The sequence below is a fragment of the Lichenostomus cassidix genome, chromosome 7 (genome assembly GCF_008360975.1).
Source record: "Lichenostomus cassidix isolate B80296 chromosome 7, HeHo_3.0, whole genome shotgun sequence".
Lineage (NCBI taxonomy): Eukaryota > Metazoa > Chordata > Aves > Passeriformes > Meliphagidae > Lichenostomus > Lichenostomus cassidix.
The window spans coordinates 20,494,723-20,513,553 of record NC_139488.1 but is presented as its reverse complement, the minus strand read 5'-3'; the positions used below and the strand labels follow the sequence as shown (position 1 = coordinate 20,513,553).

Here is an 18,831-nt window from a genome sequence, read left to right as displayed (position 1 = left end):
GTATAACCTAGGAAATTCCATCTCCTATCAGTTATGTCAAATTTGACAGCCTCAGGTGAAATTTCTCCTTTCTTAATTATTTTATTATCCCATTAATTCTCTGAATCCATTAGTAACATTCCCATGTCCCCCTCTGAAGAATTTCTCTGTTTCCTTGATGTCTCTAGCTTTCAAGAACCTCAAATAAACAATGTCCTCCCTTGGCAATCTCTTTGCTATACTAAATATGTTTCACTACTGCCATTTCCCTTCAGAAAATAACTACTGCTTATGCATCAGTTTTTCTCCACCTTTCTGCTAGTGTCAATTCCAGAAGGAACAAAGTGATCTTCTCAGAGGCAGAGGTGCCTGATTTTCACTACTGTGTGCTATGATAGTTACACAGACACTTCCTCACCCCAGGGCAAAAGAGTACTTTTGAAAATTGTACCTTGCAAATCACATATTACCTGCTGCCTGTTGTCTCTCTATGACACTAAAAGGTGAAATGCACCATGTTCTGAGTCTACAGACTGAAAAACCAATGTGTGTTTTGGTGGCCACGTTGAAGGAAAGGACATAGTACAGATACCACTCTCAAAACTGCTGGTGCCTGGGACAGGCTGCCCAGGGAGGCTGGGAACCTCCATGCCAGGAGACTGTCAAACCTCAACAGGACAAGACTCTGACCAATCTGATCTAATTTAGAAACAGCCATGTTCTGAGCAAAAGTTTGGGGTCCCTTCCATCCCAGCTTGTTTTCTGTGAATCCCTCAAGGATATTTGATCATTCTGGAAATACCGCATAGTGCCTCAGATTAGCTGTGTGCTGAATTCCCCATTGGATCTTATGCTTTGCTATTATTTTCCTTGCAGTCTGATACCAGATGCAAGAATTAAGAAGACTGGATCTCTTCTCCCAGCAGTGTTGGCAGGAGATTTAGGAGACTATTCATCTTCTGTGGGACTGTAGCCACATTCTCAAGTTGTGAGAACAGGAAAGTAGGCTGGATCACACTGAAACGAGGAAACAACCTCAAGGCAATATATAAGACAGTCCAGTGGCTATCATCTGAGAAATGAGATAAAGCATGGAAATACTCATTGTTTTGGATAATTCCAGAAGGATAACGGTCAACAAAGCCACATAATGTTATCACCTTTGCCAAATGATCCAAGCTCTATCTGGAACACAGGTTTTTATTGTTTTAGAGAAGGCATTAGATACCTTAGGGTATATTGCTCCCTCACACCACTGAGGGCAAAAATGAACCCTGCCTTGCCTCAATCGATATATAACCTAGAAATACTGCTGTCAATCTGCAATCAATAGTGGAGATGAGAAATGACCGAATCTTCCCCACTTTATCTGAATTTTCCCTAGAATACCCTTATTTCTGCTGACTGAATTGTAAGATCATGTACTTCATCTTCTTCAAGACCTTCCTGTCCTTTTGCTACTCAGTTATGACAAACCATCAAACCACTGTAACACAGTTTCCCAGTCACAAGGATCAACTCAGCGCTTTTGGGGACAGTTCCTTCTCACAACTGCATAGAAATTATTTTAGACAAAACTGGAAATGGCAGAGTTCCTTTGGGGCTGGCTTTTGTCAGCCTAGTATCTAATACAGAATAAATATGCTAAGAGTTCCAAGTATAGTATGCTCGAATAAAGAAGAAAAGAATAAGAAATAAATCTACTAATGGCAGCACAATGAAAATTTTAAAAAAACACTCAAAAATAAGTAGCAAATCAATTAAGCACAAAATCTGAGAGAACAAAGAGGTGCTCAAGGCTACCAAGTGCCTAATCCTAGAGAGTTCAATCCTCAAGATATCGAACATCGCAGCACTGAGTTGGCAAAATAAGTATATAAATCACTGCAAAACCTTGTGTATTTTCTATAGGAACATGCCTACCCCTAAAGCCAAATTGGAATTTCTTGAATTTGGTTTTGGCAATGAAGACAGCAGCTTGCCAACCTGGTTCTTTTAAAACACTTTTCCTTAGAGAAGATTCATATTGGTAAAGTCTTCCACAATTGCATTTTCCCTGGAACTAATTAAAGGAAAATATTTTTAATAATTATACTTTTAAAAGCTGATTTTCAAAAATTAGAGCGAGACAATTAATTTTTAGAACTTTAGGCCAGGCTGTCAGAATAAACCACTCTGGAAAATATTTTCAACACAGGATTGAATCTTATGGACTTGGGTAAAATAAACCAAAAAAACAACAACTTAATCTAAAGCTTTATTGTTAAGGATGCAGTGATTATTTTGATTACCTGACAATCACAGGTTTTGATTATTTGATAATTGCAGAAGTAGGCAGGTTTATTTTTTTTATTTTGCTACAAATGTGATATCTATACTACTGTCTCTGCTACAAAGGCTTGGACAACCTGACTAAAGATTGTACATAATTCCCACGGTATCATCTTCACAGTTGTACAGTGTTGTATGTCACCCTCATGCCTCTCAGCTGCTATCATACGATAGATACTCTGTCTAAAAGGTGGTCACCACAACGATGCCACTTCTGGAGTAGAGTGACACGTGCTATTAACACATGGCAGATTATGATCCCTGTGCAGAAGAATGTTGTCCATCTAGAAGCACTGCTGAAGAAATACAGGTGAGCTTCAGTAAAAGACAAACGTGCCATCTTCATGACAGAAAAACCAAACCATGCAACTCAGAACCATAAATGTTTAATACTATAACTACTTATGATCTCACTTATTTAAAAGGTTATATATCCAGTTGCAAGGTAACTACTACACTGTCTGGGGAATTGGTTTATGTCAGTGAGACTTAGGGCATCCAGACATAAACTGGCTGAACTGTTAACCTGAAAGTAACCATTCAGTATTGCTCTAGAATTAATTAGTTCCACTTTAACATGGAAAAGGGTTTCAGTGGGAAAAGTGCCAGAATAAGAACCATCAAAACAGACCTCTAGTAATCACCAGAGAGTAGGAGTATTAATCTATCTGATTAATCTGTTGAGCTGTAATAGTTCCTCAAGGGCAGTGTGATGAGTTGGTGAATGAACCTGGTGTCATTCTTCTGGCCCCTGCTCCAGAAGGATAGAGGTCTGCACAAGAAAGCTTGCCAGCAACAAGCAGTGCTCCTGTTTATCCTGGACTGGACAAAGCAGCTGGGTATATCTCTGAAAATTTTGTAATGCTTTCACCAGATCCATAGTGCATTTGGCAACACAGAATCATAGAAAGGCTTGGGTTGGAGTGGACCTTGAAGATCATCTAGTTCCAACCCCCCTGGCATGGGCATGCCACTTCCACTAGATCAGGTTGCTCATAGCCCCATCCAACCTGGACTTGAACATTTCCAGGGATAGGGCATCCACAACTTCTCTGGGCAACCTGCTCCAGGTCTTACCACCTTCACAGTAAAGATTTTTTTTCTAACATCTAAGCTAAACCCGCTCTCTTTAAAGCCATTTCCCCTTGTCCTACCACTACATGCCATTGTAAAAAATCCTCTACAGCTTTCTTGTAGGCCCCTTTAGGTACTGAAAGGTCCTCTAAGGTCTCCCTGGAACCCTCTTTCCTCATGATGAACAACTCCAACTCAGGTGCTCCAGCCTGCTGATAATCTTCACAGCCCTCTTTCGGACTTGCTCCAACCTTATGAGGGAGCCCCAGACCTGGAAACTCTCCTCTAGGTGGGGTATCATGAGACCCAGAGCAGAGGGGCAGAATCACCTCCCTCAGCCTGCTGGTCACTTTAAGAAGGGACTGAAGCACTAGAGAGGAACAGTTTGCAATGATACAATACTAAAGCTATACTGGAAGCTAATGCTAATGTAAGAATAAAATATATTCTGGTAATAAAGCCTGTCAGAAGAAGTGTCTCTGCCAGGGAAGCAGCATAGGATTTTGACAATCAGAGGAGAAAATCTTTAGAATAAATATGATCACAACAGATCATACAGCTACTATCAGCCACATTAAAGCAGGTATACTACATTAGTACACCTTAACATTTTTGCCTTCTGCTGGATATCTGAATGCTGTGAACCACTAAGTCTGGGAAGGAAATGAGATTTCACTGTATTTCAAAGAAAATTCCCTGACCACTCTTTCAAAGAGGATAAACACATTTATCTCTTGCTTCTGGTCCCTAAGAGAAAACTTATTAAAGCTATCTAAACCTGAGATGCTGGAGAAAGCATGATGGCAGAGACAGCATTATCTGTCAACCTCCAATAAGGATTTTGATGACTGAACAAAGATGTTTATGGTATCAGTAAACTCCTACAAGCATTTGGACTAACACCTATGGGCAAAAACTATGACAAATGCCAGTTAATGTCAAGGATAATCTGTTATTAAGAATTTTACAGACAAAATACAAGACAAAGGGAATAGACAGTAAATGATTATCAAATGAAATAAACTGGAACAAAAAATTAGCATATCAAAATATGTTAAATTTAAAATACCATATTCCAAGCAAAGACAAAATGATCCCAGTGACTTAAGAGTTCAATAAAGCTGCTGATGTTGAATCATCAGGAAGTATAATTTCATCTGCCCAGACTCCTGATGAAGGAAATGCTTGCACAATTTCTGTCTTTTAAAAAGAGTATTTCCTACTGAGCTTAACAGAAATCTATCCTTTCTTAATCAGTTGGTCTCCACTTGGCAGCTGTATATATGTAGAATATTTCTAAAAAGAAACCAGGCCACCAAAGGAAGCATCTTCTGAGCATTTTTCCTTTTACACATCACTTCTTAGTTTTTCTCTGTGCATTACACAATTTTCCCCTGCTCTGTTGGCCACCTTGGCTCTGGAATCACACTGGGAGTCAATCATTTTGCAGTCTCTTACCCAGAATATCAATTCAATGTTCTGACAGAAGCCATTCAGTTATAATCAGTAACCAAGCCCTAAAACTATATTGTTACTCACACTCATTCATTCATCCCAGTAATATCACTAAACAACCTTAAACTTCTTTCATCAACTCTCTACACAGTAACCACATCACGCCAGCAAGAAAAAGTAAAGAAAAACACAAACAATAAAAGTCCAAACAGGCCTTCTGGAGCGTGATAAGATCATGCTTTACAACATATTCCCCTCTGTAAAATAATTATAGGTACCCCTTTAATATCTTTCTTTGAAAGACAAATTTAGTGTCTTTACTTCTAATTTTCAAATGGGTACACATGCCTTTCTCTTAACCTTTCACAACAGACTCCTACTCTTTCTGGTGGCTGTACACAGACACTAGACTCCCATGAAAGATCCCATTAGACCCAGTGCTAAATTCCAGTTTCACCTGATGTCACCTTTCATTACCACAGGCAATTTAAAGCTCAGGCATTCTGCGATAGCTGAGGAGACTGAAATGACTAGAAGTTACTTTAGAAAAATTATTTCTGAAAAAAAGTCTGGGAAGAATGCACAAGTCTACTCTCTCCATTCTGCTCCCCACCCCCTACCCTCATCAGGAATTATTCCAAAACCTGAAGTGTTTTTCCATTTATTTATCCCTGCATTAGTAATAAAATTAATATTTTCTTAACTTTACAAGTTTACAAGGCATAAAGAATTTTGTAGATAAACAAAAGGTGAAATCTGATGGAGCCAATCCTTAAGATTGGAAATGACAGAAATATAGGCAATCAGTTCTATCTTCTCTTGCACTGCTAATCCCATGTCTTGTCAACTCAATACAGACAGCAAGAAGTAAAACCAGTATTTTCAACAAAGAGGAGAGGGAAAGGAATCATCATCAGAGAGAGAACATTTCATAAAATACTTTAAACAGAAATTAGTTACAAAAGACCAATAAAGACGGTAAAAGAATCAATCCAAATAGTATGTTGATGGATCTCAAAGCTTTTTTCTTGCAGAGCATCATGAGAGAAGGCAATGAGAATTACTTTGCATTGTACAGTTCAATCATTCTATGTTTGTGTGATGAAAGCATGTGCCTGATGGACTAAGTCCCAGCTCCAAGAGTCTTACTGGACAATCTGTAGACCTGAATTAGGAATCATTCTACCAAATGAACCAACAAGTTCAAAACACTTGCCTTCTTGTGGAGGCTAAGCTCAGGACAATGAACAGGCTAGCAATTACTGCCTGAAACAGTTATCATCCTGACTGGAAAGAACCATGAAAAGAAGATTTTTTTCTTTGGCATAATAAGCAAAAATAATATTACAAAGTTATGTCTTGAAATGCAAACCAGGTATTTCACATAAAATGGTTTCTGACTATTGTTAACTTCAAGTGAGGAAGATCTAGGATATGTTCTCCTTCCTCCCTACAGAGGAATTCTATTAAAAACATCAAATTCAAATCATAAGAATCTCAGACATATTACAATGGGAACAATATCTTCTAAGTTGAGAAAAATAACTCTGAAGGAGTTAAAAAATAAGTTCCCTTACCCCAAGATGAATCCTTTAGTCTCTCTTCCTCAATTCCATCCTTCTTAAGATGAAGCTTGGAAGAAGAATCCATAATTAGATGGATACAACAAATTATTTCCATCCATTATAATGTATCTTTCAGCAAGAGAATTTATGAAAAAAGTAAAAACAGTTTGACATTGAGGTGAAAGTAAGTTTTATAGCAGTCAAGAACTCAGATCTAAACAACCTCTTCTCTCTTGCTTTTATCAAAACATAATCTGATAAATGTTGTAGAATACAAACTTAAACAGGAATTTTGAACCCTTGATATGTCTAAACAATGCCTCTTATCTAACTGAGGGGCAGCAGAGTAAAACTTTTGTAGCAACTCATGCTTTGCCTAAGAAGCTGTAAAGTGGTCATATTCCACTTTTAAATGGGATAGCCCATTTAAATAACAAGTTCTTTGGGATCCTTAGGGTTGGATCAAAGTCCAGAATGAAAGTATTTAGCCAGTATCTACAAAGAAGTTATTTGAAATGAGTGTGAGGAACTCAAGCTTATAAAGGAAAGGTTTGAGACTTGGGCACTGTAGTATGCATACATATACATAATATGTATTATGTATAAGTACACCAGACTGTTCTCAGTGCTACTCAAAGTAAGAATATTATCTTTGATGTGAAGTAACTACTTAGGTGGATGGCTAGATATCACTAAAATCTTATTACATGACATATCAGAAATCTCATTCAGGCCAAGTGACAGAGATAAGGAAATCACCAGAGGCATGAACTTACGAAAAAGAAAAACAGTGACAAAGAGAAATACAGGTAGAAGGGAAAGACTGAATTCCATCCCACTCCTACCATTTTGATGCCAATGGCAGCAAGAGATGCTCAGAGCCTGGAGAGGGACCTCAGGTCAGCAGGAGAGCAGAACAGCACAAAGGGATTCCAGCCACTGCAGCCAGTAAGTCAGTTTCATCAGGGATCCAGTTTAAATGCCCCTATGCAAGTTCATGTAGAACGGGGAATAAACAAGAAGAGGTAGAGACATGCACATGGCTGCAGGGCTAGGATCTCAGTGTTAGCACAGAGGCATGGTGGGATAGCTCCTAAGACTGGAGTGCTGGAATGGAAGGATACAGGCTCTTTAGGAAGGACAGGCAAGGAAGAAGATGAGGAGAGATAGAGGTGTCACTCTCTATGTCAATGACCAGCTGGACCATATGGAGGTCCACCTGGGGATGGATGAGAAGCTGTCTGAGAGCTTAAGGGACACGATTAAAGAGAGAACAAGAACAGATGACATTATAGTGGGGGTCTGCTGCAGGCTGCCTGACGAGGAACACCAAGCAGATGAGGCTCGCTGCAGACAGACAGAAGCCTCATGTTGTTCCTAAGCCCTGGTCCTCACAGGGAACTTTAGTCTCATACCTGTTAGAGACACAACACAAAAGGGCATAAGCAATCCAGGAGGTTCCTCGAATGCATTGATGATAACTTCCTTCCCCAAGAGATAGAGAAGCCAACAAGGAGAAGTGCTACACTGGTTCTACCAACAAGCTGGGGCTGGTTGCTGGGGAATCTGAAGCTCAAGGCCAGCCTTGGCTGTACCATCTAAGATCCTCAGGGAAGCAAAGAGGGCACAAAGTAAGCTTGCTATCCTGGACTTGAGGAGCACAGACTTTGGCCCCTTCAGGTATCTTCATGGAGAATACCATGGTATGAAGCCCTGGAGGGAAAAGGGGCTGAAAGAAGCTCATTAATATTCAAACACTATCTCTTCCAAACTCAGGAGCAAAGCATCCCAACAAAGAAAACGTCAGGAGGCTTGTGCGAATGAAAGGTGCTCCCGGACAAAGTTAAACATAAAAAGGAAGCCTACAGAGGATGGAAGCAAGGACAGGAAGCCTGGGAGGAATACAGAGAAATTGTTCAATTAACTAAGGATCAGGTTAGGAAAGCTAAAGCCCTGGTAGAATTAAGTCTGACCAGGGATGTCAAGGGCAACAAAAAAACCTTCCATAGGTACATCAGTGATAAAAGAAAGATGAGAGAAAATGTGGGCCTTCTCTGGAAGGAAATGGAAAACCTTAATAACTAGGACATGGAGGAAGCTGAGGTACTCCTTGACTTTTTTGCCTCAGTCTTCCCCAGCAAATGCTCCAGCCTCACTGCCTGAGGTGCAAAAGGCAAAGGCAGGGACAGGGAGAATGAAGAACCACCCACTGTAGGAGACGATCAGGCTCAAGAATATCTAAAGAACCTGAAGTTGCCTAAGTCCATGGGACCTGATGAGGCACATCTGCAGACCCTGAGAAAAGTGGCAGATTAAGTGGTTGAGCCACTACTCATCATATTTTACAAGCCATTTTGGTGAAGTTCCTACTCTCGAAAAAAGGGGAAAATAATTCCCATTTTAACAAGGGAAAAAGGAAGACCCAGGATGCTGCACACCAGTCAGTCTCATCTCTGTTTCTTGCAAGATCTTGGAGCAGATCCTCATGGGTACAAGGCTAAGGCACATGGAAAATAAAAGGGGGTGACTGGTCACAGCCAGAATGGCTTCTCTAAAGGTAAATCATGTCTGACAAATTTGGTGGTCCTGTACAACAGGTTTATAGCATTGATGGATAAGGAGAGAGCAACTGACTCCATCTACCTGGACTTGTGCAGAGCATATGACACTGTCCTGCACAACATCCTCATCTCTAAACTGAACAGGCATGAATTTGTGAATAGAACATTTAGTAGACATGGAGTTAGCTGGATAGTTAACTCCATTTAGTAGACATGGAGTTAGCACTCAAAGGGTTGTGGTCAAGGGCTCGATGTCCAAGTGGAGACCAGTGACACATGGTGTTGCTCAGGGCTTGGTATTGCAACCATTGGGGTTTCACATCTTTGTCAGTGACATGTACAATGGCATCAAATGCACCCTCAGCAGGTTTGCTGATGACACCAAGCTGTGGGGTGTGGTTGACATGCAGGAGGGAATGGATGTCATCCAGAGGGACTTCAACAGGTTTAAGAGGTGGGACTGTGTCAGCCTCATGAAGTTCAGCAACTTGCAACTGCAAGGTCCAGCATGTGGACTGGGGCAACGCGAAGCAGAAATACAGACTGGATAGAGAATGGATTGAGAAAAGCTCTGAGGAGAAAGACTTGGGCGTATTGGTTGATGAGAATCACAGAATCATAGAACCATTTAGGTTGGAAAAGACCTCCAAGATTATTGAACCCAACCTTGACAAGATCTGGTAATGTACTCTGTCAGCCCAGAACACAAACTGCATCCTGGGCTGCATCCAGAGCAATAAGGCCAGCAGGTTAGCGAGGTGATTCTGCCCCTCTACTCCAGCCTTGAGAGACCCCATCTCTGAGCTCAGTTTTGGGCCCACAACACAAGAAAGATGGGAAACTCTTGGTAAACGCCCAAAATTTTTTCCAATTGAAGTTGTGGTTTATAGCAAATCTGTAATGTTTCAGAGTGCAACAGAAATGCAAATCTCAGTACTGGTTAATGCAGTGTCTATAAGCAGCAAACATAATAAATAATTGAAGTAATATATACTGCGGATTTACAGTGAAAGGAAAAAGCCCTACTGAACGTAGCTGACAGAACACATAATGCTGAAGACAGGAACATTACACATTACTATCAAGACTTACAATGACTTCAGCTGAAGATCAAATCCTAGCTAGCTGGAAAAGAATAGCATTAAAGCTCAGATGTATCTAAGAATCCCAGATAATATACTATAATCCAGCAAATAATATATAAACAAATGTTATTCAAAAGCATTAGCTTCTCTGAAGACTCATAACATACCAACTTGCTGTCCTTATTTATGTTCTACAGGTATTGCAAAAGCTCATGCCACAGATGTTTTCCCCAAAGGTCTCAGTATTATGAATTACAGCTCCTCCATAGCAGTCTGAAGTATTACTGCTTATTTGCCAAAGCCCTGTTGACAATCCTCAACACCAGGAATCCTTTCAAACAGTTTTGCACTTTCTGGACATAAGTTAATTACTGGGGGGGAGGGGGCGGGGGGAAATGCTATATTTTACCTGAACTATTGCTGCAGAAACAACTCTCTTTGACTGTTAAAACACTGAACTTTCTGAAAATATGCCAAAACACCCAAGAGATGCTGTCTCTGTGCAAACATACATAAACAAAAAACAGTTCTGTTTGTAGGAAATATTAAGAGATTAATTTTCTAATAATATGATTACTAAAATGAGGGAATGGGGGAACCCACTCTCTAAATTCAATTGAATAACAATCTTTCCCTTGGACCCTGAGTTTATGCCTTCAAATTTCAAAAACAACAACCTTAGAGAACTGGCAAAAAAAAAAAAAAGATCACATTATGACATTACTGTTGGCACCAAAACAAAGAAACTTTTAATCTATTTCAACTGAAATCATACGATCCTGTAGCCTGGGGGAAGGGCTATTAATAGCAGTCAGGGCAAAGAGAAGATAGCAGCTTTCCTCAGCCCAGAGCAAGGCAGCAGGTTCTGTGCAGCTCCTCTACTCCATCCAGCCAAGTGCACGAGGCCGGTGCGATGGGAAGCCCAGCGGCAGTGGGCTTGCAGAGGCTGTGCTGGGCACCCAGGCTCAGCAGCTTCTGACAGCCATCCCCAGCTACAGCTACAGCCTCACAGCGGAGCCCTCCCAGTGCCAGCTGACCCCACTGCTGATCATAGCACATTTGAAGAGCTTTTAGGCTACTTGTGCAACAGACTGTGTGTTACTGTACTCAGGACTGGAAAAGACAACAGAGGTAGCACCGTAAAAATTAAATTGCCTATGAGTAAGTCCCTATCTCCTACTTGGTATTGATAATGTATTCCTTTAATGAGGGGCAGGAAAGAAGGAAAAAAACCCATGAAACAACCAGGGAGGATGGAGAAATGGCTTTCATTAACAGAAATGCATACATCAGCCAACAAGCTGAATAATCACAAAATGGGGGAAAACCCTGATCCAAGCATTAATAATTCAATTAGTATTCATTGAAATAACATTGATTTTAATTAATCTATTTCACATCACTGTTCATATCCTATGTGCTTTCTATTATAGCTTAAAAATCATTAGTGTATCAGCCTGCTAAGTACTCATACCTTTAAAAATAACAAAAGGGAGACATTAACTTGCTGAATGAATATTTTAAAGCCTCAAATAGTCAATAAAGAAAAATGAAATGTAATTGCTTGTCGCTGTGCATTGCTAATATGGAATACACTAGTATGTTGCCAGCTGTACTATATACATAATTTGATTCATTTGAATTTCACTATATTAAAATATTGGTAAAAATTGCATTAACCATCAAAGTATATTCTTACCAACTTGTATTTGCAAAATACAATAGCTGGCACTGTTCAGTGACTAAAACAAAACACTTCATTTATTCTACTGCTCTCCTCGGAGCTCATCCAAAATAAACAGGAACAAAAAGAGCACATGTTTCTGCCTGAAGTAGGCCCAGCAGATTAATAGAAAATATCTGTGTCCATCACAGAGGTTTGCTGGAGATGATGTGGAACAAGGCACATTTCTACAGGAAACTCCAAGAATCACTGTAATTCCTAAGGTTCTGTGCACCAGGACCAGCCAGAGCCAGAAAGCACAAACTTCACTTCCCTACTTTAGGACACAGCTTCTCTTTTTTATGTTGGGCAATGTTGACACTCTGGCCTTGGCCCTTTGGCACGTTACCTTAGCAGTGAATTCCTACCAAGTTGGATGAAAGATGAAGAGAGAGGCATAGGCAAATGTAATTTGATAGCAGCAAGACCAGTCTGGGCTGTCTGGTGTATTAAAATGATTTTACAAAGAGATAAAAAAAATACGGTCCTCTTTACATTCCCCTGCCATTACCTTTTATGTCATAATGATACAGTGAATCCACAATTATTGTTACATTTTATTTTATTTTTTTTATCTTTTGCAATATGCAGAGGAAACTTCTGACTTTGGACGTAGCCTGACATTATTCTATCTGTCTGGGAAACTACAGAATATGACAGTTCAAGTGCTTGGTTTTTAAACAAGGTTTTTTGCTACCTATAGGTCTCTAATTAAGTTCAGTCAATTTTTATTAGTTTCCACAGGTTCAGATTTCATTCCAAGGCAATCAAAATACTTTAAATCTTTTCACTGTCAGTCATCTGTCTTTGCCTAAGAGAGTCTTTCACATCACAGCTTTTACCTTATTCTCGAACAATGCTCATACTTGTTCTCTTAATTGATACTTGTTTACACTAACGATTTCTGCTATGTGTGAAATACTTTCATGTGTAAAATAAACTGTAAGTAGCATTTCTCCATCTCCACCCCAAACTCATTATCTAAATGCTACAGGTTATTCCACATTTCTATATACACAGAACACAGAAGTGCTGATTTTCTTATTTAGTAACAGTTGTGGTCACCTTAGGTGTGCCAACAGTTCAGCAAGGGGCACAGGCTGCCACTGCACATTATCACAGGATAATAGGACAGAAGAATTTACATTCCAGATATCTTTCCAAAAAATACCATAATTGGCTTATCAACAGTACTCAACCAAGTGCAACATAAAGCTCAGGCATAAGCTTATTTTATATATGCATACCTATCAAATATATATGAGTACAGATAGCTATCTACATATTTTTTCCACATCATGTGCAACATTGAAATACATTATGTTTTCCATTGGCATTACACACCTTGCACCAGCCTGCAGCAAATAGATATAGTACGCACTATCACTAAAGCACAGAAATCTTTGCACACCACCTCTGTAAACAACCTTGGCGCACTTCAGTTTCCACAGAAGTATGTATTTGTTAAGGCTCTTTTACTGAAAAAAGAAAAACACTAATAGCACCATGGGAGTTTCAAGAAAGGCAGGCAAATTATGATCACATTTACCATCTAATTTGCTCTCTGAGGCTTGTTCAAACACTGCAAACATTGTGCTCCTCTTCTTCATTTGTTCTGACAAGCAGGATGACAACTAATCACCATCAAGAGCTTTCCCACTCTCCAGGCCCCTGTTTTCTGTTTATTCAATTTGATGCCTTCCAACCAAGGAAACTGTTAGCCTTCCCTGCCACCCCAACTGAGAAGGCCAGCTCTCCAAGGCCAGATTTCAACTAGAACTCTGGTAGGGTGTGAATCCATAGCGCTAAGCAGGAATAAAACGGGCTCTTTCTGCTGCATAGTGCGCGATAGCACCAGCAGTGGGTTCTGTATAGGCTGAAAAAACCACCTAAGGGAGGTAAGTAAGGTTTTAGACTGGCACAGAAAAAGGAGACAGAGGAGAGGAGAGACATCCTCTACCCTCTTCCTTAATTTTCTCCAAACAAGAGTTCTGTGATCTACGTATGACTTAAAATATAATGCAGAAATAATAAATCAGGTTAAAAAATTTTAAAAAAAATTTAAAAAATAAAAGAAGCAAAAAAAAAGCAAAAAAAAAAACCCCTTGGAGAACACTGGAAAGTCACTTCAAGAATGTCTGTCCTTTGATAAGATCTTCTCTTCAAAACTATCGCACTGATTTGCCTTGGTAAGACTCAGCCACACAATCAAATTACCTTGGCTTTAGGAGTTAAGCCAGTGTCATTGTCCACATATCCCTTCTTCACCCAGAGCTTAAGCAAGAAAACACAAATTGAAATTAAAAAGGACTAAGCCATACTACCTTGCACACCAGTTGGGCTTTAATAGTACACAGTAGATATGATTCCTTAGCAGATGCATAAGCCATAAAGATGGGCCACTTGTAATGAACCTAAAAGGGAAAATTATGTTCAAACTTTGATATTTAAAGATGTAAAATGTATGTATGTGTATGCAAATAAGTACTCACTACAATTCAACCTTATCAAACAGAGGTCATATAAAAATGAGGCAATATATTAAGCAATATATATGGCATAAACAATTATGAAAATTTTAATTGCTTGAGCTGTCTGATATTCTATTATTTCTAATAATACAAAGGAAATAATGTTAACAGGCAGCTGGCTAATTCCAGATTTATCAATTTTAAGAGATCTTGAGCTTTGCATTGATCAAACCCATACCAAAAATTCCTTCTTTTGCTTTATAAGCAAATGAAAATAAGAAAAATGCATCTAGGCATTAATTGAAAGTATACCCTCTTACCATGACTCCTGTCCCTTTGCCTTCAGGCAACAGCCCATAACCCCAGCCAATGTCACCTGTGACACTAACCAGCCCCACTGCATTAGAGTCAGCTATACAAAATAGTGACATTAGGAAGCCGCCTGACTCAAACACTACTCTACTTTTTGAAAGGTTTTAAAATGTTTTCCTGGATCTTGCAATCCTGCTGCTTACACACATAATTACACAAAAAAAACCAGTCTGCACTAGAATACATTTTGAGTCAGCTGAAGATTCATGAAATAGTGTGAAAACTTGTCCTAATAGCAAATACATATATGGGTATCGTATTTTTTTTCTAAAAGTTCACTCTTTTTATTAATGCCTACTCAGAAAAAGATCTAGAAATATAGTCTGACAAATGCAAATATCTTCAGAGCCTCATACATGGCAAAGAGATAAAACAGGCCATGTATAACCCACCACTTCTTAGAAAAAACCTATTTGAAACAGAGAGCAATTTTGCAAACTAAAGACAGCAAAGGTTTCCACGAAAGACAAAATAAAATTCTTTACAAAGAGGTTGGTATATTCTTGGGAGGGACAAAGAGAGGGAAAAAGGCCATTCCCCTTGTTCCTGCTCCTTGCAAAAGTACTTGCAATCTCCTTTTCTTGGAAAATATTTAGGGGACAGGAACATTAAGACTGCTGTCTCTGCTGCATGTTACGTAAGAGCCTTCAGTATTTTCTCTATTACAATGATAAATATCTTCATGGCAGTGAGAGGTTCCCCCACATCACTCTGCCATTCATGCACTACACCAGTCCATGGACCAAAGAGGTGGATTTCCTGATTTAATGATAAATCTGGTAGCCTATTGGATTTTAGATTAGACCAGTCCACTCTCATGTCAGTACACAGTATTCAGTAACTGTCTGAGTCTGAAGATGTTCAGTGGTAAAGCTGAGCTGCTTTTTCCAGATACTTCATATATATTTTCTGTAGGCTATTATATGACCCATGGCAAATTCAGAGGTGCCTTTTCCTTTAACCATTACTGCTGTTTTCTAGAGGGCTCATTTGTGATTTTAATTTGTAAAGATCAATTAAGCCACCATCCCCAAAGTTGCATGACACTGCAGAGCTGCAAAAGATGAGTTATGGATTTCTTTCATCTCATGAGCTTCACAGCATTAACTTCAAGGATCTTAAATTTTGAGCTTTTACATAAGAGACAAATATTTGTAGAAAGAAATCGAAGCCAAACAGCAACTTTCTTTAACAATTAGTATCCTGTGCAACTTCAGTGATGCCAACAGAATCAAGGGGAAGGTAAATCAGTGTGTGTTTTTGGCAGCTTTCCCTTTTCTGCCAATTAGAACAATTAGACTCTAAATTTCACATTGAGCTAAAAGAAATTAGCAGTGTTGTCTTGGTCAAATGTTAAAGTAAATAGCACTTGCAGCATTAATCATAATTGTGGTTTTTCAAGGTATTCATATCACATTCCCACTGGCTCATTTTCCCATGCTTACCACAGTGAATGTATTTTGATGAGTGACATCTGCTTTGTCTGTGCCAAAGGAGAGAGTTTGGTCCCAGCTGCTAAAGCAGCAGGCTGCTGAAACAGTTGGACTCACCTTCCCTAGAGAAGCCTTCAAGTGCTTCTGGAAGGCACTTGGGTACAGAGGAGTAGAGCAGGTGGGAGAAATAGTAAGAAGACAACTTCTTTCAGAAGTTCTCCAAGTGGTGGGGAGAGGAGAGCAGGGTATAGAGGTGGGTAAAATGTAGACCTGGGCTCCTATGGAAGAAAACACATCTGAACCCTTTGTTGATTCATAAATGGCTCATAGGGAGTATGTTTTAAAGAGTATAGCGATGACAAGGCTCTTTGTAAGGAAACAAAGACTTTCTTGATGGGGAGGCAGGCTTTACTTAAGAATGGCACTCTAACTACAGCCACTATGTTACAAACAATCACACACTGCAAGATTTTTCATGTTATTTAATGCCAGCTGAAGAGAGCAGGATAGGAGAAACTCAATTACAAATGTAAGCAACAAAAAAAAATATATTTTGATGTGTAATAATTTCCCCTCAAAACAGTTTCAGAGAGATGCTTTTTCAATACTTCCAACCTCTTTGATGCCAGCTCAGACTAAATCCAGGTGTTTCCAGCAAATGCCTTTCTGCGCTGTATGGCATTTGCATGGAAACTCCTTCGTGAGAAGTGGAAAGCCAGAGACACTGTGGCAGTATGTGGGAAAGGAAGCAGCTTTGAGCAGCCACAGACCACTGAGAGAGTTGCTTAAGAGGAGTTTAACTCAGAATTTAGTGAAATTTATGGGAATTTTGTCACCATCATGGACAAGACTTGGATTATCTCTAAAATAGTGTCAAATAAGCAAAGCCAGCTGATTTCAAAGAGCTTCGTCATTATGCTTCAGATGCAACAATTCTAGGTGGGGCTTGAAATCATTTTAGATTGCAATTTCAGGTGGAAGTTCCGTCAACTTGTTTTTCCATTTAAAGGCAGGTTTCCTTATATAAAGTATTCTCCTCCATTTGAACTTTGCATGAAAACCTGTATTGCCAACACACCATAATAAGTTTTTTACAGCTCAGTAGGTTACTAGGAATTAAACAGCCCACATCCTTGAAGTGACTTACAAACCACAAATAAGGACATGTAAGAATAGACTGAAGTAGAAAGGAGTCAAGCAGTAAGAAAGCTAGGAAATGCAAATATTTTACCTTGTCATACTATCAGCAGGTTGTTTTCAGAGGAACCACACAAATACAAAACAAAGTACAAATACTAATTGTTCTTATCTTTTGTCTGTACTTAAAATGCCAGAGGTAACTATTTAAACAGACATTAACAAATGATCTCAAGTAAAATGACATCTTGTTTTTTTGGTCTTCCAAAATGAACCTCTTATACAGTCACAAGAAGCCACTTCACATTAAAATAGCATGTTCACCTACCTGCACAGCCTGTCTCAAAAGCAAAAATAACACCCCCATGTCTACCTGAAGAGAAAAAAGCGTATTTCTGTCTTTAAAGGAGGCACTACTGTAAGTCCCCTACCAAACTACATAGGTTGTCAGTAAAGCCAGTGCAATAGCAGCATGTCAAATGAGAGCACCCTAGCTGCAGAGCCACCAGCCCTGCCCATATGAACACTACTGCATGCACACGTTGGTCTAGGGCTTTGTGCACCAGCCTGGTCAGTCCAAAGCACGGTCTCACTGTGCTTCCATTTTTAAGTTAAAAAGCTGACTAAACCCATATTGCACAAAAAAGTCTTCTACTGTAAATTTTTTTCCCTTAAGTTCAATAAGAAAAGTATTGTATCAAGTGGCAGGAGCTAGGTAGTCTTTATTGGGATCATAAAAGATTATGATTTTGCCCTATTCCCTATATAAGTGAATTTCTTAAAATATCATTTTTAAAACAGCACTTCTTCTTCTCATGATAGTGTTTCTTTAATATATTAACTTTCTCACATCCCATACTTTGATGGTTCGGCAATTTTCTAGTTCATTTTAAATCATTTTTTGACAAAACAATACCAACAGTTCAGTAAGTGTCCCGCTGCATTCTGCAATTTACGTTTCTTTTTGAAATACCCTCTTACTGAATAGCTTTAGCAACTAATAAAATTCTTCAATTTCAAAGCCAAAAGAATCCCATTAAGGAATTCCACTAAATTCCTGAGGAAGGGGGAAGTACTGGTGATACTGACTGCTGATAGTAGATTTTGGTTTTAACACTAGTAAAGCTTTTTTTAAACCAGTAATACTTTGCAATTAACACATTTCATGCATACCCTACTGTATGGATTTTTATACATTTGATGCTTTGACATACAGATTTGTACACATACTTGTAGATATGTGCATACAGGTATGTCAATACATAACTGTGGATATATATAAGTACATACTGACACATATACACAGACACATATACACATGCATATGAGCAACTGCTGTTAACTTTCTCTGTCTGGCTAAACAATAATGAACAAAAAATATAGTGGAAAGTCACCACTGAGAAATGAAATATATTGTTATGTGACTGACAAGATGCAGTAACTAAGCTTAGCAGAACCCTGGTGAAGACACATAAACCTTGTTAACATAAATTGTGTGTGTTAACAGTGAAGTGAACCTCTAATAGCATCACTTGCTTCTGTGATTTATGGTAACTTTGCATCAGTAACACTATGATAACTAACTTTTATAAATTATGAACTCCTACTGTATTCTCACTTTGGAAAAAAATAGACACCCTTACAA

The 18,831-nt window shown here is 39.0% G+C and overlaps 1 protein-coding gene across 6 annotated transcripts in view; it reads right to left on the bottom strand.

The window, feature by feature from the left end:
• FIGN (fidgetin, microtubule severing factor) overlaps nucleotides 1–18,831 on the bottom strand; it is a 106,354-nt gene that overhangs the window by 41,874 nt on the left and 45,649 nt on the right. The window contains exon 1 of one of the 6 annotated variants that reach the window (XM_085066617.1): nucleotides 6,417–6,435. The exons of the other annotated variants lie outside the window; for them this stretch is intronic. The gene's annotated coding sequence lies outside the window, so the exon portion shown is untranslated. Of the gene's footprint in view, nucleotides 1–6,416; nucleotides 6,436–18,831 lie in introns of those variants that run through there. 6 annotated transcript variants of the gene reach the window in all.